The following is a 27,959-nucleotide window of genomic DNA, read 5'->3' on the forward strand; positions in this document are numbered from 1 at the left end:
CATAGGCATATAAGTGATTTGACTTAGTCCCCTTTCAGGTACAATAGAAAATGTTTGATGGAGTTTTGAGTGTATTGCATTATAGATCTGACATAAATTCCACAAACGGATGGGAAAGATTTTTCTTTTACCCTCATAAATGAAAATTCCTTTTTGGTCTTGATGATCTGTTACACTTTAAATAAACCTGAATTAGGAGGTCAGGTTTTTTCTGCAGAAGCAAGTGTGAAGTGACAGAAAAATACTGCCTGTGAAGTGGTGGATTTTATCACAGTTCTAAAACCTCAGCCTTTTGAGGCTCCTGTATCTTTTCTGACATTGTAAAAAATCACTGCTATCACTACTCCACCAAAAAAGTATAGTTGGAAATCCAAATTGTCATCTTCTTTTTCTTCCTGGAATCACTCAGTGATACTCCAGAGCTAAACCCTAGTTTATTGTACAGCAAAACTGAGATTGATTTTACTTTCTCCTGCTAAGCTGTAAGGTATGCCCCATACTGTCTGTGAGTTGGGTGTTCAGGGGAAGGGTTGCACCACAGATGTACTGTTCAAGATTGATTTCTTTCTTTCTTTCTTTCTTTCTTTCTTTCTTTCTTTCTTTCTTTCTTTCCCATTTTAGAAAAAAAATCTTGTATTTTCAATATCAGATGGCTTGGGGAGTTAAAGTGAAGAGTGGGGTGAAGAAATCTGTCAGTAAATATCCCTGTGTCAAAAGCAACAGCTGGATATTGCCTGGACATTTGTAAAAATCCTTCCCGTATCCAGTCTGACCCACAGACTGTTTTCATTACCAAATGGGACAAGGGAGCCTGATAAGAAAATGAGCTACATGAGGCATTTCTGTGCTTTCGGTGCTGCTTTTTTCCCCCCTAAAGCCATTGTAAGAAAAGAACCAGAAAAAAAAAAAGAGAAGAGGGAAAGTTTGCAAAACTAGTATTGAAACCATAAGCTAACAGTTCAAATAAATAAGGGATCAAATCAAAAGGAAAAAAGGGTATACTGGTATTGAACAGTGAATCCAGGGCCATAATAATCTCAAACAGTGAGAGTTTGGGACCTCAGTAGATGCCGAAATGATAGTGATCCTTAGAAGGCTGAATCTAGAAAGAATTTTCAGTTGTGCTGAAAATAGACTGCTCCTCACAAGAGCACTGGTGAAATCACTGTTACATAAGTGTCTTGAATATTGGATCTTGGGTGGAATGTTTAAGAGATGGAAATTCAAAGAATAAAACTTTAGGCTGCAAATTAGGTGAATTTTGCAGACATAAACTCTCTTGTTTTGCAGAATCAAACCTTATAACCCAAAATGAGTTCTAAAGCAGGTATGTTTATTACCAGTGCTGGGGTGCAAGGGGGTTCTCCTCCTAGCTTGCACACCGTATAACTTAAACAGCTACTTACAGCATAAAGACATGCAGAGGTATAAGCACCTACTACATATTCATAAGCTTTCCCTGCTTTGTATTATAATTAGTTCTGGAAGGTTCGCTCCAGTCTTGCACCTGCATAGTGCCTCCTGCTGGTCATCAGCTGGGGTCCTAGGAATGAAGTCTTCCTCAGGATGAATTTTTTTCTCTTTGAACTGTGTGCAGGCACAGTCCCTTCTGGTTGTTTTCAGCTTTCTGCATTCCAATGCCCGCTTATCAGTAAACTTTAGCTAGCTGGCTCTCTTTTGTTATCAACTTCCAAGGTCTCAAAGTATCCTAGTTCTCAAAGTCTCTACTTTTTGGTGCATCTTTTGAACTTCCTTGTTACACTCCGACTGTATCGCTTTCTTCTGTGGCACTAATTCTTCCAAGGCTAGAGATCCTTGCTCCTTTTGTTCTTGAAGGGCTTTTAAACACTCGCTGCGCTTTTTTTTATTTTTGCTTTTTTTTTTTTCCCTCAAGCTCATAATACTTGGCACCCTGTTCTTGGCTGCTCACCTTTCTCACTGCCTTTATCACATACTGCTTCAGTGCTTCCCACTGGCTCAATCACATACTACAGAGCATTGTTGCCACCGCTGTTTCTCAGTGGTTATTTCCCTGACTAATACCAGGCATTTGCCTCCAGGGTTCACGTCTCCAGAGTTCAAGCCCCACGTTGGGTGCAATTTGTCAGGATTGCAAGCATGCTCCCTGATCAGGCACCATTTGTAGTGACTCAAGACCCAGCCTCAGTTTGGGTGCTGTAATAAACTCCCCTATTTTGCCCAAGCAAGGCTTTATATATCCTTATCACCTCGTTAGCAGCTACTCCAGTGATTTGCCACTTCTAAGGGTCTCACAGCTGCAGCAATGAAGCCTAACTCAGCTGGCCACAAATTATCTCTTACCTAGCAACCTACACAGTGACACCATGAGGATCCTCAAAACCTCCCAATCCTCAAAACCAAGATCCTTAAGCCCAGAAGTACCTTCTGTCCCTTGGCAAGAGGGCAGGCAACCTTGCAGCACCCAAGACTGACACTTTCCAGCCCTGAGGAACTCTATTTCCCCTTTGTCCCAAAGGTTTTTAAAACACAGAAGCTCCGAAACCATCCAGAGTGGCAAAGGGACAGGGGGATTTTGTCACTGCAGGACCCTATGGTACTCGCCCTTAGGCAGGAAAATAATAATTTAAAGGTAAACTGAGGCAATGTTGAGTGATGTGCAGTATTGAGCAAGGGTACACGAGAATAAATAAAATTCACTGGACAGCAGAACAGAACAAGATTTATCTGATTTGCTTAAGTCTCCCCCTCAATCACAGGAATGGGATGCGGGCTCGGACGGGTCACCCCCGAATAGCCCGGTATCTTCCTGCATCAGGGAAAGGTCTGCTTTGACAGTTTTACGGGCACCTCTCTGGGAAGAATGAGAAGATAAAGAAGAAGAGGGAAAAATAAAACAACAAAAAAACAAAACAAAAAAAAACCGCCAAACCAAAGCAAAACTGATTGTATAACTGTAGGGGATTTGGAAAGAGTATTTCCCATCCAAGACCCAATGTGGGATCCAGACAGATCTAAACATGTAGAAAATTGTGGGAAATAATGTGCCGCAACATACTGCTGGATCCTGTGTCAAGGGTAGGAATACAATAACTTGGTTTTTGTTTTGGGCCAGTCTAAAAAAGGAATAATGGCTCATATGAAGGAAGATTGATGGGGACCTGGGGAATCCACCCTAGCAGATCCACTAGTTATAATGAAGCCAGAGAAAGAGGAGAAGAAAATAGAATTATAGTTGACACAGATGCAACGTATTCAGTTTTGAACTAAGCTTTGATGTCCCTAGGAAATGACTACATTGTGGTAAATGGGGCAACTGGCCAAAGTGAAAAGGTGTATTTTTGTGAACTTCTAAGATATAAACTGGGAATACAATGGGGCATCCACAGATTCTTGTATATGCCCACCTCCCTGAAGGCACTTTTGGGGATTTAATAGAAAAATTGGGTGCAATAATCAAATTTGAAAAGGGAGAGATTACTCTGGAGGTAAATGACCAGCAGTATATGCGAAGAATGGGTTTATCCTTAGTCAGTGTTCCCACAGAAGGGAAGACGAGAAGAAATCAGCACCAGAGAAGAAATCACAAACCAGGTATACCCCGAGGTATGGGCCACTGATGTGCCAGGACTTACGGGCTGTAAATAAAATAACAAAAAAACCTTTTCCCGGTGGTGGCAACTCCATATACCCTGTTAACTGTATTAATACCTGAACTAACCTGGCTTACTGTTTTAGACCTGAAGGATTCAGGTCTTTGCCTGTCAGTCTCACCTCAGTGCCAGGGAAAGTCATGGAACAGGTAATCTTGAGTGCTATCATGAAGCACACGCAAGAGAATCGGGTGATCAGGCCCAGTCAACATGGGTTTACAAAAGGCAGATCTTGCCAAACTAACCTGATCACCTTCTATGACAAAATCACTCAACTACTGGATGGGGGAAAGGCTGTGGATGTAGTCTTCTTGGACTTCAGTAAAGCCTTTGACACAGTTTCTCACAGCATTCTGCTTCAGAAACTGTCAGCCTCTGGCCTGGACAGGCGCACACTCTCCTGGGTTGAAAACTGGTTGGATGGCCGGGCCCAGAGAGTGGTGGTCAATGGAGTTAACTCCAGCTGGAGGCCAGTCACAAGTGGAGTTCCTCAGGGCTCAGTACTGGGTCCAGCTCTGTTCAATGTCTTTATCAATGACCTGGATGAAGACATTGAATGCACCCTCAGCAAGTTTGCAGATGACACTAAGCTGGGAGGAAGTGTCGACCTGCTGGAGGGTAGGGAGGCTCTGCAAAGGGATCTGAACAGGCTGGACTGCTGGGCCGAGACCAATGGGATGAGGTTTAACAAGACCAAATGCCGGGTCCTGCACTTGGGGCACAACAACCCTATGCAGCGCTACAGACTGGGGGAAGAATGGCTGGAGAGCTGCACGGAAGAGAAGGACCTGGGGGTGCTGGTTGACAGCCGACTGAACATGAGCCAGCAGTGTGCCCAGGTGGCCAAGAAGGCCAATGGCATCTTGGCTTGTATCAGAAATGGGGTCACCAGCAGGTCCAGGGAGGTTATTCTCCCTCTGTACTCGGCACTGGTGAGACCGCACCTCGAATACTGTGTTCAGTTCTGGGCCCCTCACCACAAGAAGGATGTTGAGGCTCTGGAGCGTGTCCAGAGAAGAGCAACAAAGCTGGTGAGGGGGCTGGAGAACAAGTCTTATGAGGAGCGGCTGAGAGAGCTGGGGTTGTTTAGCCTTGAGAAGAGGAGGCTGAGGGGAGACCTTATTACTCTCTACAACTACCTGAAAGGAGGTTGTGGAGAGGAGGGAGCTGGCCTCTTCTCCCAAGTGACAGGGGACAGGACTAGAGGGAATGGCCTGAAGCTCCGTCAGGGGAGATTCAGGTTGGATATCAGAAAAAAATTCTTCACAGTAAGAGTCATTGGGTACTGGAACAGGCTGCCCAGGGAGGTGGTCGAGTCACCTTCCCTGGAGGTGTTTAAGGAACGGGTGGATGAAGTACTTAGGGACATGGTTTAGGGAGTGTTAGGAACGGTTGGACTCGATGATCCAATGGGTCCTTTCCAACCTGGTGATTCTGTGATTCTGTGATTCTGTGATTCCTACTTGTGCCTCCCTCTCCATGAAGCCAGCCAGCCAGAAAATATTTGCATTTGAATGGAAAACCCTGAAAGCAGGTGCAGAGCTCAACTCACCTGGATATTTGGTAATCAACTTGCAAAGGATCTTGAGGCCTGGAAGCCCCACCTGAGGAAAGGAGATTGTTGAAGTATGTAGATGATACCCTGATTGCCACCAAGACAACTCTTGCATGACCTGGATGGTGAGTCTGTTAAACTTTTTGGGGCTCCAGGGATACCGGGTATCTAGAAGAAGGCCCAAATAATGCAATCTAGTTGGGCTATGAAATCAGCGCTGGACAAAGAACTTTGGGACAGGCCTGAGGAGAGGCAATATACCAAACCCCAAGACTGTAAACAGTGAAGGAGTTACGAACTTTCTTGGGGATGACTGGGTTGTGTCAGCTATGGATCTATAACTATGGACTGTTTGTTAAACCCCTGTATGCACTAACCACCACCGAACAGAATTACCTCCAACGGAGCAAAGAGGCTGTGCAAGCCTTTGAACAGCTGAAGAAAGCCCTGATGTTGGCCCTGGCCTTAGGACTTCAATATATGAGTAAGCCATTTTTCCTTTTCTCTCATCAGAAGCAAGGGATTACCCTAGGGCCTGGCTGTTTACGAGCGGTTTCAGCTGTCGTGCTAAACATCCAGGAGGCATGAAGATTTACCCTGGGCCAGAAAACGACTGTGTTAGTGTCTGGAAGCAAAAGGTGGGCACTAACTTTCTCCATGAAGGTTCCTAAAATACCAAGCTATAATGTTGGAACATGATATGGGAATTGTGGTTACTAACATCATCAACCCAGCTTCTTTTCTCAGTGGAAATACAGGAGAACCATATAATCAGGAATACAGGCCAACAGCAAATGCTGTTCAACCCAGAATGGTCTCTTAAATGTGTTGAATTGCTAATGCAAACTGATATTTCTGAAATTCAACCAGCATGCTCTCATTTCCTAAAAACATCCTTCGAGGGCTGGACAATCTGGCTGTGGAAGCAAGTGCCCTTCAGGGGCAGAACACAAAGGGGCCTAACCAGAGTGTTACAGACAGGACTGGAGGTCCTAAATGGAACTGACTATCAGAAATGTTACCAAAGTGGGAAAAGGTGGAGGAACAAGACCATGAATTAATAGGAAATGTACTCGGTGTGATCCACGAAAACATTTATTTGGCCCTCAGTTGTATACAGGCACAATTATGGATGCAATCAGTGGCCGCCATAATTGTAAGAGAAGGTGGTGAGGGTACTTTCCCACCAAAATCCGGAAAGTGGTTTGGGACAGTGCCACTGGCTTAGAGAGGAAGCTTCAATCCTGGTAGACTCTGGTAAATTTAACCTATGACCCCATCACTAATACAGCCACAGCCTTTGTGTTTACAATACGTAACTCTGTAATATGTGTAATCCACTCCATCATTGCATTAGGAATAAACCATGATAAAACTGTGCTCTATCCTTCTGAACATAGAACATGGACACAAATAGTGAATGGGAAATGGCAAAGTGTAAATTTATAATCTTGCATTACATGAGAACAACGAGGATTCATTTGCTAAATAATACAATCGATACTCAAGACATCTGCCTCTACACTGAGCAAAGCATCTATCACTTTGAGATTCATCTAGATGCTAATCCAAGGACTGTACTTGTATATATGGGCCAGGGTTGTGTGTGTTTGAGAACTGCTTGTAGCTCTGTAGTAATAGATGAGATAATTATGGATAGTGAAAATCACTCTAATTTCTAATTTCTGTATTTGTTAGCTTGTTAAGATTGTTGGGTGTGACTTTTCTTATTTAGCACCAGTTGTACCCCATCAGCTGATAAATCCGATTATAGAATATTTCACAAATTATCACCTGTACCTATTGGAATGAATCTTACATTGGTAAAATGATTAATGAAACAGTTAATGAAACATCAGGACTTGATTATAATTCTGGACAAGGTTTGGGAAAGTGAGACAAGACCCTGATAACAGTCTACCACAACTGGAAAGAAAGGGGGTCCTAAAAGGGTAAAAGAAAATTTAAACCATCATTGGAGAGACATGTTGTTCAGATGGTCCTCTACTGCGACTGGCATTCTAAATAAGTTGTGTCACCCTAGTATTGCCCTTCTGATGCTAGTTTTAGTTAGCTTTGTTTTCTCTGCTATGTTATTTATTTGGATTTGGAGAATGCTACAACAACTAATAATTTTGACTTCTATGTCTAGTGCCCATGAGAATGCATTAAAAGTTAATTTTCCAACAAAATATCATACTATTCCCCTTTGAGAGATAAATTACAGAGCTGGCAAAAGAATTTGCCCATGTTAAAAAAAGACAGGGGGGAATTCATATGCGAAAGCAGACAAGGGGGTTGGGAGTGTTTGTTAGAGCTTGACGTTCTTCGCCTTGAAGACCTTGGAAGCTGATAATGAAGGAGCCAGCTAGCAGAAGTTTACTGATAAGTGGGCACTGGAATGCAGAAAGCTGGCTGCATTTGGTTCAGGAGTTTGAAAACAGCCAGAGGAGACTGAGTCTGCGCAAAGTTCAAAAAGAAATATATTCATCCCGAGGAAGATTTTCTGCTTCATCCCTAAGACCCCGGCCAATGATCATCAGGAGGCACTATGCAGGTGCAAGACTGGAGCAAACTTTCCAGATCTAATTATAATATGACGCGGGGATAGGGTATGAATATGTAGTAGGCGCTTATACCTATGCATGTCTTTACACTATAAGTAGCTGCTTGTTAAGCTATACGGTGTGCAAGCTAGGAGGAGAACCCCCTTGCACCCCAGCGCTGGAAATAAACATACCTGCTTTATAACTCATTTTGGGTTATAGAGTTTGATTACGCAAAACACAGTGACACCCTACTAAAGCAAAGTGACAAGGATAGCTTGGGCTGTGAGTCTCCTGACAAAGCCATTGATTTTGTCCTGCTGTCTGTTCCTTGGAGAGGGACCAGGGATTTGTCTCTTCCAGGTGCATTCATCACCAGGCCTCCATCTGCTCTGCCAAAGAGCCTGGTGGCACGCTAAGGGCCTCACTGGGAAAGCTAAAGAAGTACTTTAATGTTCATGGCGATGACTTGTGAGCCCTGGTATGGGTATCAGTCCTGAAGGGGTCCACAGCAGAAAGGTTTGAATCTTGTGTCTCAGAGGAGTGCCCTGCTTATTGCACTGCCCTAAATATGCTCCTTCATGAGAAAGGAGAAGCATTTCTGTAAAACAAAACTGTGTAGCACAGTAATTTTATCCACTAAAACTTGACCCATCTAATCTTAAGGTATCTTGCTGTCAGCAGTGCTGCAGGTGTTTTTATTTTATGTAAATATACAAATTTCCTTGATCACTTTTAATTTACTTCACTCCAGCATTTCATCGATGTTCTTTTATCATTATCCGTTTTAGACTCAGTGATGGGTTATTATTTGGGAACTCTGTTACATTCCCATCAGATGAAAGAGTTGTGTGTTTCCACTCTATTCATTTCCAAATTCTTATCTCTCAGATCATACTAGGACTCATCAGCGGGAGATGGCTTCCCACTGGGACCTCCATGTGTCCCCTTGCCAACTATGTTACTCCAAAACACTCAATTTTCCTGGTTTTTGCCCTGTGATGGAAGGTGTTCTGAAAATTCCCTTCCCTAACTGTCATATCAACCAGACTTTATAGTATGAAAGTGTATTAACTTTGTTAATATATATATTAGTTCGCGTTATACACTGTAATGTAATGAGGTAGTGGAATTTTACTGGTGATGCGTACCAAACGTGGCTACAGTGTAGTTCTTTTGATGATATTGAACTAAGCTATTTGTGCCAGCATTTGGAGGATGGGTTCTCATCACAAATAGACTATCGGTATATCTGGGATAATTACTGGACCATTGGTATATCAGGTATCAAAACAAATTTCCCCCTCTGGAGTGGAGAATAAGTAAAAATCTCTGAACTAATGAGGAGGGAAAAAGCTCTTTACATTCCAGAATTAATAAATGTCAGAGAGAGGTTTCCCCTTTAGGTCGGAAATTAAATAAAATCTCTGGCCAAACAGGAAAATCGGGGACATTCCACATCTATCTCTACCTGTCTATCCTACTACTCTTCTTTTGTGCTTTTACTCTGGTTTCTGCTCCAGCCATTGCTACGGCTTCTGGTTCACAAGCACCTCTCTGACACCTCTCAGGACTGGAACATGGACAGCTTTCTGTGGGTCTATGTGCTGTTTGCGCTTGCTGATTTGGTTTTGGGGCAACAACAAATGCCCAGACTGTGAGATGATCTGGAGAAGGTGATACAAACTATATGTGGCATCTTCCATGTTTATAACCCCATGTAAGCTGACATGCAGCAACCATTTGAGACTGGCTTTACTCCTGATGAAAGAATTAAAATCTGGTAAACTAATCACATCAGCTGGGGAAGCACAGGGCAGAATCCCATGGCCAGCCAATGACCCATGTCAGTCCCCTAAAGTTACCAGTCAATAGAGATATGCTGCAAAGACTGAGGGGGATTGTTAGAATCCTTAGAACTGGCAGGAAGGAAGACCGTAAATTGCCAGCAAGGAAATGCTGAGCATTCTTCTGAATATTACACCCAACTGGTTAAACAAGTGAGAATGTTCGAAGGGATCAACCCTAAAAATGAGGAAATTCAGACTCTAATGGCATCTTTCTTTATAGATCAGTCAGCCCCAGATATTAAGAAATGTTTTTCTAAACATATGCTTGGATGAAAGGTCAAAGGATTGGATGACATAGTCAGCATTGCTACATTTGTGTTTAATGGAAGAGATGAAAGACAGCTGAAGAAAAAAAAAAAAAACAAAAAAGAAAAAAACAGGAACAGAAAGCCAGCCTATTTGCAGCGGCATTAAATAGTAATCCTAGATTAATGTGATGAAGACATGAGATTTCTGAGGTAGGGGCAGAGAAGAAAATTTTAGAAGCAATGGATCTCAAAGAACAGGATACTGTTGTAATTTTTGTGGACAACAAGGACACTGTTGGAAATGGGAATACGCAGTATGACAAAAAAAGAGAAAAAAGACAAAGCCTTCCAAAAGGACATCTCAATCATATGGCGCAATCTTGCCCTGCTCTATGCAACAGGGGCAACCAGATTTCACCCAGGACTGACAGTTAGCAAGGATCTATTGTGCAGTCACTACAGGAGTCTCTGAATACAAAATATTTTCTCCTTCTTCTTATGAGAATCTGGTCTGAAACCTTTTAATTAATGAACATAATTACCCCTGTCCAATACATACATTAGTCATCCTGACTCTCAGTACCTTTTTGCATTTACTTTGGGGAAAGGTACAGCTAACATAGACAAGGGCTTCCCTGGGTCCTCCACTATTTTTCTAAAATTTTAGTAAATATGTTGAAGATTTATTTATGGCCAAGGAATTTTGTACAGCTGACACCTATACCTTACTGTTTGCCTTAGCTGAGAAGGGCAATTTGGCTTCTCCACCTAAGTTAAAATTTTTATGAGAAGTGTAAAATATCAGGGTTACTTTCTCCAACAAGAAGAGTGATGTTTATCTGAAAAAACATATTAAAACCATTCAAAATCTTCCCTGACCAGTTACTAAAAACAAACACAAGCCTTTTTTCGGAGCTGCAGGATTCTGCCAACTCTGAATAGCTGCTTTTGAGGAAATGACAAAACCACTGATACAGATTAGTGCTCAAGATGCTGGAGAAACCATTCACTGGACAACAGACAAGGTAAAGACATTCAAGCCTTTAAAGCAAGTTGCACCTGCTCTGGGATTGCCAGACTATGGTAAGCCACTTACCTTGCCATACATGAAAGAAAAGGAATGGAATAGCCTCAGGGATGTTAACTAATATGCTGAACCCTGCTACTCTGTTCCCTTTACCTGGGGAAGGAACTCCACACCACAACTGTGTAGTAACAACCCATGAAGCTGAAAAGACTCGAAAAGATTTAACAGATGTGCCATTTTTAGATCCCAATCTGGAACTATTTTTTGACAGGTCCTCATATTACCTGAAGGGCAACTTGGTTATGGGTTATTCAATAACTACTGTCAATGAAGTAGTGGAGGCTTCACCACTCAGTGTGAAGCTGAGTGCACAAACAGCAGAATTAATTGCATTAACAAAGGCCTGTCAGCTGGCCGAAGCTAAGACTGTATTTATACTAATTCTCGATAAGCTTTTAGAGTATGCCACGCTACTGGGCATTTATGGAAGCTGCATGGGTTTATAACTTCTAGTGGAAATAAAATATCAGATGCTCCACAAATTACTGAACTGTTAAAAGCTATACAATTGCCAGAGAAACTAGTGATCATTTATCAGCCAGTCCATATTGGCAGAAGGACAAAAGAAGAGACAAGAAATAGTCTAACAGATATTGCCACTAAAGCTGCAGCACGACAGCCATATAAACCACTGGGCTTACAAGCAGTCTGACAGTCTGACCTGGTGTTGCCCACTCCTGAGAAGATATGTTTGACTATTTCTGCTGAAGAAATTGACTCTTGGAAGAGATACGAGGTGACCAAAGACTCCCAGGGGATATGGAGAGCAGGTATGGAAAACCTTCCTATTTTACCAAAGCAACACCTTATTCCTATAGCAAATATGCATCACCATCTAGGGCATTTTGGGACTGCTGCACTAGTCCAGACAGTGCTGAAGAATTGATTTGCACCAGGAATTTATGCTACAGCCAAATAAGTAACAACATCTTGCACACGCTACCTTTAGCCTTAATGAATATTTAGATTCAAAAGACTGATGCAACTCCCCAGAACTTATGTACCCACCCATGTAAGATTATTTGTGGGAAATTAAAATGTGACTCAGTATATTTCACAGGTTCAGAAATTATTAAAATACAATCAGGTATAGCTAGTACAATCAGTACCTCTAGAAAATTACATTTGAGTAAAAGTACACAAAAGAAAGGATAAGTTATCTCCTTGATGGGAGAGACCATTTCTGGTATTGCTAAACTTTCTCAGCAGTAAAGGTGGAAGAAAAATCGACTTGGATCCATCACTTGCACCTGAAAGCTGCGACCAGTCTCAAATTGGAACCAGGAAACCCTCCTGCCAGCAAGAGAACATCCACCACTGCAGAGACAAAATTACCTGTGGCCAGGAATTTACACAGAGATAGTGGATCTGCTGAGGACTTGCTAACCATTCTTAAAATTTGACAACAAGAAAGTGGAAAGCAATTTGATACTTTTGAATTACACATGGACTGAACTATTATCTTTACTTAAAATTAGAGTGTAATCAAGAGATAATTGTCTTTGTTACAATATGCTGTTTGGTTTTTTTCTTACTAATAGTTTAAAACCCCCTTACATTCAACCTATTATAATGAGACATCACATTGTAGATTTGTTCTGGGATGGAGTTTATCAGGCTCTGCAAAGTCCAAAACAATGTGCGTATCCACAGATAGATTAACTTGGTATTCTGTAGGAATCCATAATCAAACTAAAGATAATTGTAAAATTTTTGTTTCCACTATGGGCCTAAGAGACTCTGATTGCTTTGAGTCATCTAATCTGGGTCTGAGCCCTACTGGTTTACCTAAACAACCAGACCTGGCACATGCTAACCCTTTCGCATGAAGTAGTTTACATGATTAAGATTTATTTGAGAATCATACTACTCTATTTATACAACTACCAGGGCAATATTGGATATGTGGAAAAAGGGCATTTAAGTATTTACCCTCAACCTGGGATGAGAAGTGTATTCTAGGTGCATTAATAAAACTGCAGATAATATTGTAGCCCTACAGAAAATAAAATAAAAATATTATCAGAAATGCTAATACAGAATCTATTAGCCTTAGGCTACCTATTAGCAGCACAGGATGGGATATGTGCATTATTGAACAACAGCTGTTGGTTTTATGTAAATCAAGACAAGAAAATTGAAACTAATATAAACAAGATAAAACTCATTTAAAAGTCTCACATGCAGTAAGACAGGAATCTCTCTAAATCTATTTGGGTGGTGTGTGAGCTGGCACAGGCAGGACGCAGGAACAACCACAAAGTCATGGATGAAATGCAAAGAGTAAATTTATTTTTGTTACCTCGCCAACTAGGGGTCCTCAAAGCAGCAGCGAGGCAGAGGCACACAAGGGGGATGCAGTCACTGTGGAGCTCAGTCCATGCTGGAGAATCTCCAAGCCTGCTGTTTTCACCTGTATATCAGAGAGTCGTGCAGGCGTAATTTATCACTCTGCTTTGATCTTTCCCACAGCAGGGCAGGAATCTCAAGGATGGTCGATAGTGTAATAAAAGGCTATTCAGCATTTTTGGCTTGGGGGGAGGCGGTGGTGGAGACCGAAATGTATTGGTACCTGAGTTTTGGACAAATATTTAAGTCATGAGGTGGAATGTCTTCTTTCTTTGGTGGTGCCAGCTTGTTTGTGGTGCGAGGTTCAGTGGAGGGGCAGTGCTGCACCAGTGGAGAGCTGCTCACTCCCCCTCCCCCCTCCTTCCTCTTCCCTCTGGATCACCTGGGCCGACCCTTCTCGAAAGACACGTGGCAAGACCACCCTAACAGGTGCTGATGGGGGGGGGTATTGTTAAATGCTTTCGCGCCAAATGTAACTGTTTTCACAAAATGTATAAAAAGGGGAGGGGAGTCTGGACCAGGTGTGTCTCTGGCCAGACGCAGCCCTGCCTCAGCCATGCACCCAGCACTGTATACCTTGCTTTGCTGACTTTATTCCACAATAAAGAGATATTTTATACTCTCGGAATTTTAGTTTCCAGAGTGTATTTATAACAATAGGGTGCTTCTGAGTCTATCACAGGCCTATGTTATCTAAACACAGATGTTCTACTTGTCCAATGCACAAGACAAAACAACAATTAGTATAATATATGTGGTTTTTGACATCCCAGTTGCAAGTCACTTGAGAGTGTTTAAAATCTTCCTCACCAGTCTTCCCATATTTTCCCACAAGTGGTTAACCTCTTGGCTCCCAAACTTAAGTACAGGAATGTGAACTAAAAGGATTTTGGATGTTGCATTCAGTATCTTATTTTGCTTAGTAATTATATATGTGTATTTGCAGTGTTATATTAACTTATGGACTTGACTTACTACTAAAATTATAGATAATATAACGTGACCCTGACGGTCAAAAGAAAAGGAGGTACTCTCATGAAAATTCCTTTCCCTGAGTATTCTATCAACCAGTCTTTATAGCATGAAAGTGTATTAACTTTGCTAAGATATATATTGATTCACATTATACACTGTAATGTAACAAGGTAGTGAAATTTTACTGGAGACTTCAGTATTGTTCATGCTTGAGTAAAACACACTAAAGGACGGGACGGCCCAGCCCTGGAGATAAGGGCTTTGCTTCTTGGAAGCTTAGAGCTGTCTATGAATGATAAAGGATACTGCTGTAAAATCAAGGTAATGCCAGCATCCTAGCCCCTCTAACATGTCTTTGAAACCCTTCCAGCGTCATCTGGTGTCATAACTAAGCAACTATAGCAAGACTAACTCCAGGGACATCTGGATCAATAGACAAGCAGCAAGAATGCTGAAAAAAAATATAGCTGCTTTGCAAAATTTTATTGATTAGTCAAATCGTGTTGTACCTGAACATTTGAAGGGTATAAGAACCCTGTGTAAAACCACATTTGGGGTGCCCCGATTTGGCTGGGACACCTCATGTGCCTTATTTACTTAGTATTTACCCTTGTAATTCTATACTCTGCATCCTGGCCTCTCTCCTCAGTCAGCACCGGACAGTTGTGAATTTTTGTGACAAGGACATTGGGGCTCCCATCCCTCCCCACAGTCACAGAATGGCACTGGAGCCCCCATACCAGCCCCTGGCTCTGGCCTACATAATGGGTGGGCAGAGAAGATCTGCCTATGAGCTGTAGGCCTTCATGGCTGTCTCTCCCAGTAAATGAAGGAGCATCTAATTACTCCCTTCAATTCAGCAGTAAACCAATTTATTTATGAGGAGAAAACATCCAATTTTCTTTCTCCAGACTGGGCAGCTTTTGCATCCCTCTGCAAGGGATGGGTTTATTGTCTGGAGCTGCTGAGCAGATCCACACACGGCAGGCCGTGAGGGTTTTCTACCTGCAACCCTGCAGGGTTTTCTGCTCTGCATGGAAGCACCCCTCCCCCAGTACCGTGGCTCCCGCTGTCCCCTCACCCCTGCGACCCTCCTCCTCCCGCCGGTGCATGCTCCGCTGTAGCGCTGCTCCGCCCTTTGTTTTATTCTAGAGAAAGGAAAATAAGGTACTGGCTGGGGAAAGGGAAACCCCCTACCTGGTCCCCACACGCCACAGCTAACCAAAACCTACTTACCCGCTGTGTTCTGCCAGCCCAACCCGCGCTATAGGGGAGGGCGGTGCGGGGGTCCTGCCCGACCCCCTAGCGGACAGCTACCGCGTTGCCACCGCCCACCAGCACTATCCCGTTCTTAGCATAGCTTGAGCTGCTGCGTAGTCCTACACACACACACACCCCTCCTCCCGCCCTGCTCCGAGTGGCTGGTGGCGCTCAGGTGTGTTTCTCACTGAGTCTGGCGGCGGCCGAAATATGTTTCGTAGGTTCTGCTGTGTCTGGGTGTAGGGCTGGTGGTGGAGGCAGCCTTGTCGCAGCGGTCGTGTGGAGAGCGGCTCTGAGGTAGCTGGGAAGGGGGTTTGGGGGACCTTGGGGCAATATGGGGGGGTTGCTCAGAGGTGGAGGGTGGGGTGGTTGTTGACTAGGGATGGAAAAGAGTGGGGGATCTGAAGGGAGGCGTCAGGGGCGGGGAGGGGGGGTAAGTGGCTTTGAGATGGGAGGCAAATATAGTGGGGTCTTGAAGGAGGAGGTTTGTAGGTCAGGGAGGCCTTCGGGCAGGCTGAGGGTGGTTGTGGTGAAAGGGCAAGTTCAGGGTTTTGGTGGTGTCTGATACTAAATCAAAGGACTGTGGCAAGGCTGTGTTTTTTCTTTCCGGTCAGGCTCTGAATTTGCTCCCTTGCCAGTAGGGCGGAGGTGCGTCTGTGTGAGCATGGGGCTCCACAGAGGACCTGAGGGGATGGGGGAAGGGGAGGGATGTGTGCTAATTGTTCTTTGCTTAGGTTGTGCTTAAAAGCAGAAGTTGATACAAGTGTACAGTTTGTTATGTTGTGAGGGGAAAGTGTTTTCCTGCAAATGGTATGGATAAAGCACTGCTAGGATCAGGCTTCCTGCTCAACATCTTTCCTTAAGGGGCACTGTGCAGTCTGGGGAAGTCCCGTGGAAGGCAGCTGGATGTTGGTGCACCACAATCAGTGGTTTGTTTGAGTATAGCTGTAGAAAGATGTAATTGTATATACTTATTTGAGAAGTAGAAGGTAAAAACATTTGGGATTCTTTATTTTGCAGAGTTATCAAGTGCAGCCTGTGCTTTGTCAGGATCTCGTTCAGAGTCTCCATGTTGTCCCATCTGCCTGATCTGAGGAAAAAGTTGGGGGCACTCTGTTTGAGTTGTGTGTTTCTAATAAGCTTTTGTTTGTGACTCTGAAAAAGGCAGGCATGTATCCCTCAAGAAATAGAGGTATAGACTAAACGGATCTAAAGACAGCAGTGTTCAACACAGCTTGTGATGGCAAGCTGCAGCTCCTTTCCAAGTTACTGGCAAGAAAAAACAGAGAAGAGGTGGCCTTACTAATGTCAGAAAAAAACAATGGTGCCACACCACTTTTGATGGCAGCCTGTTATGGGCACATTGACATGGTGGAATACTTGTTGGACTATTGCTCTGCTTCTATAGAAATTGGTGGTTCAGTTAATTTTGATGGTGAGACCATTGAGGGAGCTCCTCCATTATGGGCAGCATCAGCTGCTGAACACTTGAAGGTGGTTCAGTTTTTTGTTAGATCATGGTGCATCTGTAAACACAACTCTAACAAATTCAACTCTGCTTAGGGCTGCCTGCTTTGATGGTCACCTGGAAATAGTAAAATATCTTGTGGAGCACAAAGCAGACTTGGAAGTATCAAACCATCATGGGCATACGTGCTTGATGATCTCATGTTACAAAGACCACAAAGAAATTGCTTGGTATTTACTTGAAAAAGGAGCTGATGTTAACAGAAAAAGTGTTAAAGGTAAGTTCATTGCTTCATTTTTCCTTGTAGTAAATAGGTGCATAGTTACTCGTGTGTGAACAGATCGTGAAGAACATCTGTTTGCCTCTGTTTACAATTGTTCTAGCACATTGTTCAAAGAGAAGACTTATGTCCTTTTTACTGCGATCATAATTATGTGGACGTCTTATTGCTAGCTTTTGTTACATCTCAAACTTGTATATGAATATGATATTGGCCTAAAAATTATTGCAGGTTATGGTTAACTTTTTAGCTCATTGAGCCAGGATTGCGCCTCAGCAGTTTATTTTTTTATATATGTTTATTAATAATAAATCTGCTTTCTGTAGCATAATACTTCAGTTGCCCTTTTCTGGCTAATTAAAATGTTAACAGTATAATATATTTCCAGTGTATTTTGACAGAAGAACCTGTAGTGCCTGGCTTACTGCACAATATTGTTAAATGCCAAAAGCTGTTCAGTTAAAGATGCCTTTTTTCCTGCAAGTCTTGGAGTTAAGTGAGTTTAATATAAAGAAAGCTAAACTAAACATTTGTCAGAGAGGTGGGCAGAGCAAAATAAATCTTTGTAAGGATTAAAGGTTGCTTATGAATCATGGTCTTGTGATAGGATAAAAATGTTAGGTTTCTAGACTGGATTCTTGGAATAACAAACTAAATATAAAATATGCATTAGTTTTAGTTTAAAAGTCATCCCTTTTTATGGTAGATGTGAACAGAGCAGAGCTGCTAAACATCTGATGTAACAGGAAAAAAAATTGTAGATCTCTTATTCCTCATTTTTGTATCAATGTAATAGGCTTTAATTTACTCATCCTTATTATTCACTTTACTAGTGCATTACTTTTATTTTTATTTATTGTTTAAATGACTGAATGGCAGCTGTGCATTCCTGAGGAATTTCTCATTGCTCTCAGTTTTCTTATTATTTTTGATTCCTTCCTCTTTTCTGCTTCCTTCAGTTTGTGTGATTTACCACTTGGGCACATGAGCAAAACTTCCTGAGGTATTAACCGATCCTTATTTTTTAATAATAAAAAAAATGCTGGATTGGATATGTTTTAGCTCATAAAAATTCATTTTATCTTTTGGACTACAGTGTGTACAAATACATGTGTGTACATATATCTGTTGATCAAGTATGGACTGCCTGTTTGATTTTGGAAACAAATGCTCCTCTCTGATATGATATGAGCATACTTTTTTGGCGTCATGAAGCAGTCTGGTCTCTGAAGTTATCAAATAAGCAGTGACAAACTAAAGGCAGAGAGAAAGAAAGTGCTATAAACCCTGAAAGTCAGCTGTGGAAAGGCAGAAGAACTGAGCAAAACTGATAGCCTTAAATATTGCAACAGTATGGATGTTGCAATGGCTGAGGCTCAACAACTAACCTTCGTAAATTTGTTTTGCAAGAATGCTCACTGTCTATTAATTACAAAATGAATGTTTCCAATAGGATTCATTCCACATTGTCATATTCCACCTCAAAGTCTCCCTCTATTACTTTCACTTTCTACCCCTCCCTCTTGTCTAACACTCTCCTGACAGAGAGCAGAGGTGCTTGTGGTAGGGAGACAACTTAAGAGTGCTCTGCTCGAGCAGTTAAAGTTGTTGCTATCCCTGTATCTAAACTAGACCCCTTTCTGGGCCATTCATGGAAAAGCCTACTTCTCTGTGAAAGATGCAAAAGCTTTAGCTACTGTCAGGTTTTCTGCATTTTAAAATATACAACTTCTTATAAGAACAAAACTAATGTAATTTTACTGTGTTTAGAAAAATGCTGTTATGGGAGATTACTAGAGGTTCTCTTCCAGGTATTCTTGAAACAAGGGAAAGAGTGTAAAATTACTCAAACTATTCCTTAGGCTTTTCCAATAGATTTTCTTGTTGTAAGATAGGACTTTTCTCCCCATTTTTTAAAATGTGAACATTCTAGAGCTGGGAAAAATGTGAAAATGTTTTTAAGGGTTGACAATTCCAGGGAAAAATCCAAATACTTGGAGATGACAAAATAGGCAAGTTCACAGAGATCTAAAAGCCAGGATGACAATTCAGACAGGGGTATAAAAGTAGTTTAAAAACATGCGATTAAGCCCTGCTTCTAAAATACAGACATAATCTAGCAGCTGTGGTTTGGACTACTAAAATTCAGAATGAAGATGTTTTGGAAGGAGAGTTGTGGAAGTGCAAAAGTACATCTGGGATATGATTTCTGAGTCTCATTCAGGTAGGATACTACACTGAGGTGAAATATAGGTCTAGCACCATCTAACAGGAGATGATGGTGAAGAAGGAGGTAACGATGTTTGGGGTTAGACAAGTGCTATACTGAAAAAAGATGGTAAACAATTCTGAATTTAAAATCTGAGCATTTAGTTGTCTTTGTTCTTGCCACTGTTTTACAGATCTGACACTTACAGTTTCTCCAAACTTTTATGAAGAACATACAAGCCATAGAAATGGAAACAGGATTTTCTTAATACTTTGTCACATGAACAGTGCAACTGAAGAAAAAAAAAGTTATAAACAGGATAAGAAAATTCTTCTGTTTGGTTGTTTTCTTTTTTTCTTTTAGAATTGTGGAAAATAGCAAAGATACCTGTAGAATTAAAGACTTTTCTTTGAAAAGCAGAAAGTAGCTAAAGCAATGCTTCCAATGTGAGTTAATTCATCATTGTCTTCCTAATTCAGAGGCTTCTTCAGTACATTACTCCTGGCTTGAGAAGCTGCAGATTAAAACTAATAGGGCTTGATAAATTTCACTGGTATGAAACAGAGGTCTTGAACAGCAAATTAGTTTACTTTTGGATTTTTTTTTAAAAAAGTGTTTTTAAAATTTTGCTCTTAAATTAAGAAATAATATGGATAATACTGTAGTAGAAGAAACCTGTTTGTTTTTATGAAGAGGAAGTATCCTAGAACTAAACTCCAAATGAGGTACAGACCACCTATCCACGTGCTTGGATCAGGAAGAACATTCTGCATTTTGGCTGCATGCAGTTTTCTATTCTGCTGCATTGTGAAGCCTGCCAGTGATCTGTAGTTAAAGGATAGTGCTCCTTTCCAGTATTAATCGACTTCTGGAGTCATGATCAGAGTTTTCCTGATGTGTTTCTGTGTGATATTCTTTAGGCTAGTCAATATTTGTGTGGGAGTAAGGGAGATGCTTGCCCTTGTAATTCATGTGATACCAGTCTTTGCTGGGTCTCAAAATTATGGATTTTTGCTTTGTTGGTGATCTGCCTGGGGCTATGTGTGTTGGAGTTGTATTTTTTATTTAAAAATCATTTAATTTCCACAACAGATAAGGCATAAGAAAAAGGGAAGGCTTTGAGGACTGATGATCAGAACAGGACACAGAGAAGAAAGATGTGTCCTGTTTTTCTGCTTCCTTACACCAACAGAGGAAGGAGATCATGAGCCATTTTGTTAGTAGGAAGGAACCAAAGTGGCTGCTTTTATCAGAAAAGAGAGAGGAAAGAAAAGTGAAGGTTTCACAAATCAGGAAATTTGGATTTCTCTTTGAATTGCTGCATGTTGACATCTTCCACCTCACCATCACAGAGAGATACAGAAAATGCCATTTGTAAGATTTTGTCACATAATGACGTTGCTTAAATAAACAGTGAGTCTGAGGCTGCCTGTATCAAGCCCACAGATGGTTTTGGGTCTTGGCTACTTAGTCTCCAAAAAGCCTGCCCTGTCAGGGTTATCCTTAACATGGATGATGAGAAAGTACTGTTAATGAAAGTAATTTATTTGCAGTTTCACTCAGTCAGACTCATGACAGCCTATCACTCCATTTTAGACTGCCTAGTGAAACAGGGAATGAAAGGGTTAACCAACAGAGGTATTCAGTAACAAGAACTGAAGGCATTCTTCAAACAAGGCATTCTTCAAAACAAGAACACCTTATCAGTGCCAGGTGGGCAGGCAGAAGCTGTGCAGCTGTGCTTCAGTGAGAAAGGAGACTGTCCAAGGCTACCCGATTTTGTGGTTTGAAACACAGCCAACTCAGATAAGGTGAAGAGTGGACTTATGGTAATGGAAATAATTGTAATTGTAATAGTAATGCCCTTTTAGCGAACTAATTGTAATAGCCTAGCCTGCGTAAATGAATATGTATGCCTTTACACTATAAGTAACTGCTTGTTAGAAAATACGGTGTGCAAGCTAGGAGGAGAAATTCCCCCTTGCACCCCAGCTGGCAATAAAACACCTCTTTTATAACTCTCCTGAGTTTGATTCCGCGTGTCACTAGGAACTCTCAAAATTCAGGTGGTCTGCATTAAATTAAAAAAAAAAAAAAATATTATGAGTCCTTTGACCAGGAAATGGAAAAACTGCAGGGCTAAAATTATGCTTAATTTTGCTTTACTACTCGCACATGAATAAAAGCATCCAAATCCTACATAAGCCAAATCTTGAAAGAAGAAATCATTTGTTAGAAGTTATAAGTTTGAATTAACTAAAATATAGAATTCTGACATAAAGGGTTTTTTTAGTGGGGTAGTGACTGTATCTGGTTGAAGCCAGATAACAAGGACTGGTACAACGGTCAGAGGAAAGACCACCACCTGGGCCAGATAAGGCCCGAAGATGGCCTAGGCTCTCTAAGAGCATGCGCAAGGAGGGAAGGTGAAAAGTTCAACGCAAGGAAGACTGCCTGCCTTCAGCTCCAAAGACCCCATCAACCACTACCACGAGAAAATGCACAAGTGCTAAGAGGAGGAGAGGAGACCTATGATAACGAGTTCCCAGAATTAATCTTACTATGATAATGAGTTCCAGTGACTAACTTTACTAACCCTACCCACTTCTTGGAAAAGTCATGACTATGTATTTTTAGCGCCATGCATACTTTCACAATAAAGATGTACTGGTTTTGACATATGGCGTGCAAGCTTGGAGGAAAGATCCCCCTTGCGCTCTGTGCACAGCCGCACACCTGCACCTAACTCTGCGTTTGGTGTCGTCACTCAATTTTGGTGACCCAGATGGGACACTCTCACTGGCTGCCAGACCGACTGAGACAGGGACGTCTTTGGCACGCCCCAGGATTTCTCAGTAAGACCTCCCTCGCTCACCGGATCACAGCAGCGGTAGATGAGGTGCATTTATTTGCGGATAAGGTATGTGAGGTAAAGGGGGGGACCTATAAATCGTGGAGAAACATCTCACGTATGGTTAAAGAAAAGTCTGCATGACTTACCCCCAGGGGCTCCCGGGAGGTTTGGTTTAGTCTGGTCCAGTTTGGTTAAAAGCCCAATTTCCAATGGTGTTTTGATGGGCTTAGTCTCCAAAAAGCCTGCCCTGTCAGGGCAGAGATATTTCACATACAAACCATTTTGAAGGGATGTTACACCCCTATTCTAATTCCAGACAGAATACTTGGATCTTGCACTTTGAGAAACTGCAATGTATGTTTTGATACTTTGTGTTATGCTTTATCCCTTCTCTGTCAGACCTGCTTTAATAATAGAGGTTCATTCCCTTTCTTTCCACAATTAAGAAGTTAAACTATAGTTAAAGCACACAAGCTCTGATAGCCAGGATGGTGTGTACATAATGGCCCAGGGAATAAAGATTCTTTTTCCAAAAATAATTACTTGAAAGGCAGGTGTGGGGTTTTTTTTTTTCTGAATGTGGTTTGTAATTCTTTCCATTGCCAAGTTGCTTGGAATGTGGTCTCTTTCTCATCAAGATGATATTCCTGGGTTTCACTGATGGTCTTTACTACCTCTGTCTCACTTCAGTTGTTAACAGACACATCTGCTAGCCAAAAGACTCATTTTTCCCCTTTCTAAGTATTAGAAAATTTAAGAACTGCTGGATTAGGCATTTATTTCATTATCTCTTGAGATATACACAGGAACGTTTGGTTGGAAACCCTGTTTTTTCTTGTCTTTCATGCTCCATTCTACCATTGAAAGTTAGAGGGAATCATGTATTTTTAAAATGCAAAATAATACTGTGATTTGAAATCTTGTTTTTCTTAAATACTATAAACTATGGTGCAGTATTTGATTATAAAGGCTTTGTAAGATAATGTGGAGGATTAGGCTTGTTCAGTTTACTTGCTCATTTTGGAGCAAGTTTAGAAGTATATAGACTTTGGCCTCTATGAGTACCTTATCAAGGTTCTATATATAGTAGTACTACATCAAGAACTAGTACTATTTCAGTGTTATCATTTTATGTGGGAGACTGAAAAGCATAAAAATAATAAAACCCACATTCCCTTGTGAATAAAGGCCTTGTTCTGAAAGTGCTCTGTTTCTGTTTGGTTTGCTTAGGGGTTGGGTTTTTTTTGGTTTTGGAGTTATATTCTGTAATGCTCTGCACTGCAATTTGTAGATATTCTGTATGTATATGAAACTGAACTTTAGTATGAATGTCTATAAATAAAATAAAGAAAGAAGGTACAATTTAAAGGAATAAATTATTGAATTTCAGATGCAAATAATAGTTCTTGTTGTGAATAATTTAATTTCACCACTTGATACGCAGAACTAATTCTCTACCTCTGTTAAAGTAGGGCTGTAATGAAAGAATGAAACACAAAACTATGGCATCGGTTTAACTTTTTTTTTTTCCCTAATGTGTCTTTGTGGATTTGGTTTATTCTATTTTGTTCTTGTTTTTAATTCGAGAACATTATTAGGTAGTGTGAACACAGAGATTTATATAGATAGAACACTATTAACAATGCAGTATACTGCATTATAACCGTACCTACTTCTCTAGCAGAGAAGTGCTATGAATAGCATAATATTTCTGGTCCAATTTTGTTCTTGTGCAAGAATAAGAAGTTTCTCATGCTTTGTAACATTAGCTAGTTTCTACATGTGATGTGGTAGGGGGTTTTGCTTGATTTAAGTTGGCTGCTCTATATCCATCTATCTGCCCATGTCCGCTTTTAGTTTATGGAAGCATTCTTATAATATCTCCTTCTTGCTGCTGTTCCATCCAGTCCAACTGAAGTGAGGTGCAGCCACTAAAAATTAGTGGTAATTGCTTTCCTTTATTAGTTTGTGCATTGCTTGAAATAATTATAGTCTCCAAGGCCTACTACAATATAAGTAGATAAAAAATTACCCTACTTTTGATATGCTGTTAGTAACCACTGTTTGAGTAAATAATTATAATACTAATAAAAAAGCAAATCTCTTAATGAAGGAGATCCAAGTGGAGAGAGTACTGAAAATCCTTGGTGGTTTAGGAAATAGAAACTTTTGGTTTGTACCTGAATTTATGCAGACAAGGCTAAGCTTAATTTGTGTGATTTTTTGCACTATCAGTGTGTCATAGCATACATGTCTGGCAACTGCTAAAAGATTGTAAAGGGCAATGTTATGTGGTGATAGATCTACAGTGTGATATGAATAGCTACCTTTGATCCTATTGTAAAAGCTAGTGAGATGTATATCTTAGAATCTCTCAAGTTGGAAGGGACTCATAAGGATCAAGTCCAACTCCCTGCTTCTCGCAGGGCTACCTAAAACTAAACCATGTGACTAAGAGCATAGTCCAGGCTTGGTGTTGTGACAACTTCCCTGGGGACCCTGTTCCAGCGACTGGCCACTCTCTCAGTGAAGAACCTCTTCCTAATGTCCAGTCTGAATTTCCCCTGATGCAGCTTCACTCCATTTCCTCGTGTCATATTGCTGGTCACCAGAGAGAGGAGATCAGCCCCATCCCTCTGCTGCCCCTCATCCTTCACTTCTCCAGGCTGAAAAGCCAAGTGACCTCAGCCACTCCTCATAAGTCTTACCCTTGAGGTCTTTCACCATCTTGGTTGCCCTCCTCTGGACACACACTAATAGTTTGATGTTCTCCTTATATTGAGGCGCCCAAAACTGCACACAGTATTTGAGGTGGGGCCACGCCAGTGCAGTGCAGAGTGAGACAAATCACCTCCCTCGACTGGCTAGCTATGCTGGGCTTGATGCACCCCAGGACACTGTTGGCTCTTTTGGCTGCCAGGGCACACTGTTGACTCATATTCAACTTGCCATCAACCCAAACTCCCAGATCTCTTTTTGCAGGACTGCTCTCTCGTCCCCCAATTTGTAGGTATATGCAGAATTGTCCCATCCCAGGTGCAGAATCTTGCACTTGCTCTTGTTAAATTTCACATGGTTGGTGATTGCCCAGCTCTTCAGTCTATCCAGATCTTTGTAAGGCCTCTCTACCCTTGAGGGAGTCCACAGTTCCTCCTAGTTTAGTATCATCAGCAAACAATGTACATTTGATTCCTGCATCCAGATAATTTATAAAAACATTAAAGACTGGTCCTAAAATCAAGTCCTATCATGCAAATCTACCAGCTGTTCTCACACACAAAATTCAGTATGCTCAATAACTTTGTGGGAAGGGAAAAACCTGCAAATATATACAGATAACCAATGCTCTAAACAAAACTAATTTCCCCCTGAGCAGAGGGGTTAATGTGGGACTTAAGGATAAAGACCTAATAAAGTACTAAGAATAGTTTGTCTGTGTGTATACATAGGCTTGACAAAATAAGCAGGTCCCTCAGAATATTCTGGCAGTCTCTGAGGCCCCAGCTGAAATGAAGGGCCTATTGTGATGAGTTGTATTTGCCTTTATGTACAATTATTACATTGGAACACTTTAATCAAAGGCTTTGGATGAAAGAGAGAGGAAGAGGTACAGTGTAGAGGAGCAAGGCCAATGTTGAGTTATCACAACTCTAATTTTATATACAGATCTTTTTTTTTTTATCGTGGATACAGAGGAAGATAAAATAAACCACATAAGGCAGCAAGCTTAGGTTTCTGTTTTATACTTGAAAGCAGATACAAAATTGCTAGTGTAGTAGAGAATTCTGGTTTAAGTTTTGAATAGTGAGACATAAGTGTCTTTAAAACCCGTTTAATTCTTTTGGTTAATAATGTCAAGCACTTTGATTTGTATAACTGCCTGGTAGCCTTGATGTTTTAATCAGGTCTTGAATGTTTTAACTTGATATTTAAGCCTTTCATAGACTTTAGATGTCAAAACAGTTTCTATTTTTATTATTTTAACTATTAGTGTGGTGATATTTGGACTATAATTTGATTATGATTTACTAATTGTTTTTCTTCCTTTCCTAGGGAACACTGCATTACATGACTGTGCAGAATCTGGAAGTCTAGAGATCATGAAAATGCTTCTCAAGTATTGTGCTAAGATGGAAAAGGATGGCTATGGAATGACTCCTCTTCTGTCAGCCAGTGTGACAGGCCACACAAATATTGTGGACTATTTGACCCAACATGAACAGACCAGTAAGATAGAATGTATAGATGCTCTCAAACTTCTAGGAGCAACATTTGTGGACAAAAAGAGAGCTCTGCTTGGTGCTTTGAAATACTGGAAGCATGCAGTGGAAATGAGATACAGTGATAGGACTAGTATCCTGAAAAAAACTGTGCCACAAACACTAATTATGGCCTATGATTATGCTAAAGAGGTAAACAGCTCAGAAGAGCTAGAAAATTTTATTGCAGACCCTGATGAGATGAGAATGCAAGCACTATTAATTAGAGAACGTATTCTTGGTCCTTCTCACCCAGATACATCCTACTATATTAGATACAGAGGTGCTGTCTATGCAGACTCTGGAAACTTTAAGTAATACATCAACTTATGGAAATATTCTTTGGACATGCAGCAAAGCAATCTAGATCCACCGAGCCCTATGACAGCCAGCAGCTTACTATGATTTGCTGAACTCTTTTCCTTCATGCTGCAGGACAGGGCTAAAGGCCTGCTAGACACTACTGTTAAATTTGATGATCTCATGGGTATACTGTGCAAGCGTTCTCGAAATAGAGCAGGCCATGAAACATATCCAGTGCCCTCCTGATCCAATACAGCTGAACAAAGCCCTCTCTATCATTTTGCATGTAATTTGGTTGTTGGAAAAAGTACCTTGCAGCTCAGAAAAGGAGCATTTTAAGAAGCAGACTATTTACAACTTTCTTAAGCTTCAGCCTAGAGGGAAGAATAACTTCAGTCCACTTCACCTTGCTGTTGACAAGGATACTACATGCGTGGGTTGCTACCCAGTTTGTAAATTCCCCTCTCTACAAGTTACTGTTATCCTGGTGGAATGTGGTGCTAAAATAAATGCAGAGACTCTGATAACAACAGTCCTTTACATATTGCTGCACTGAACAACCATCCAAGCATCATGAATTTTCTTATTAAGTCAGGTTCACACTTTGATGCCACAAACTCACATAAACAAACTGCTAGTGATTTGCTGGATGAGAAGAAAATTGCAAAAAACTTAATTCAATATATATATATTACTTACTTATATCACTTAATATAATAGTGATCACTCATTTCGTTCATCTCCAGCTGCTTCCTTCGCAGGAGAGCAGAACCGCGGATCGGAACTCCGCACTCACTCACATACAAACACTTCACAACATGTGAGAAATTTAAAATGACCTCTTAGAGATGTTAAAATATACACAGTACCAATACTGAAGATTTGCAACAGATGTAGAAGATGGTAGCTCTCCCATATACTACACTCCTGCTTCCTCAGGAGCACCCAACCCACAGTAATATAATAATACTATAATAATATCTATAATTCTTCGCCCTGCATCAAGCGTCTTAGGAGAATCTTGGAATTATAGTTTTCCCGGTGCTTTGCTATCATAGCAGGGAGCACCCATCCCATCCCATCC

The 27,959-nt window shown here is 41.2% G+C and overlaps 1 pseudogene; it reads left to right on the forward strand.

The window, feature by feature from the left end:
- The first annotated feature begins 16,705 nt into the window (after positions 1–16,705).
- On the forward strand, positions 16,706–27,592 carry LOC128850200 (protein fem-1 homolog C-like; annotated as a pseudogene).
- Positions 27,593–27,959: the final 367 nt, after the last annotated feature.

This window comes from Cuculus canorus, chromosome W, assembly GCF_017976375.1.
Source record: "Cuculus canorus isolate bCucCan1 chromosome W, bCucCan1.pri, whole genome shotgun sequence".
In the NCBI taxonomy this organism is placed as follows: domain Eukaryota; kingdom Metazoa; phylum Chordata; class Aves; order Cuculiformes; family Cuculidae; genus Cuculus; species Cuculus canorus.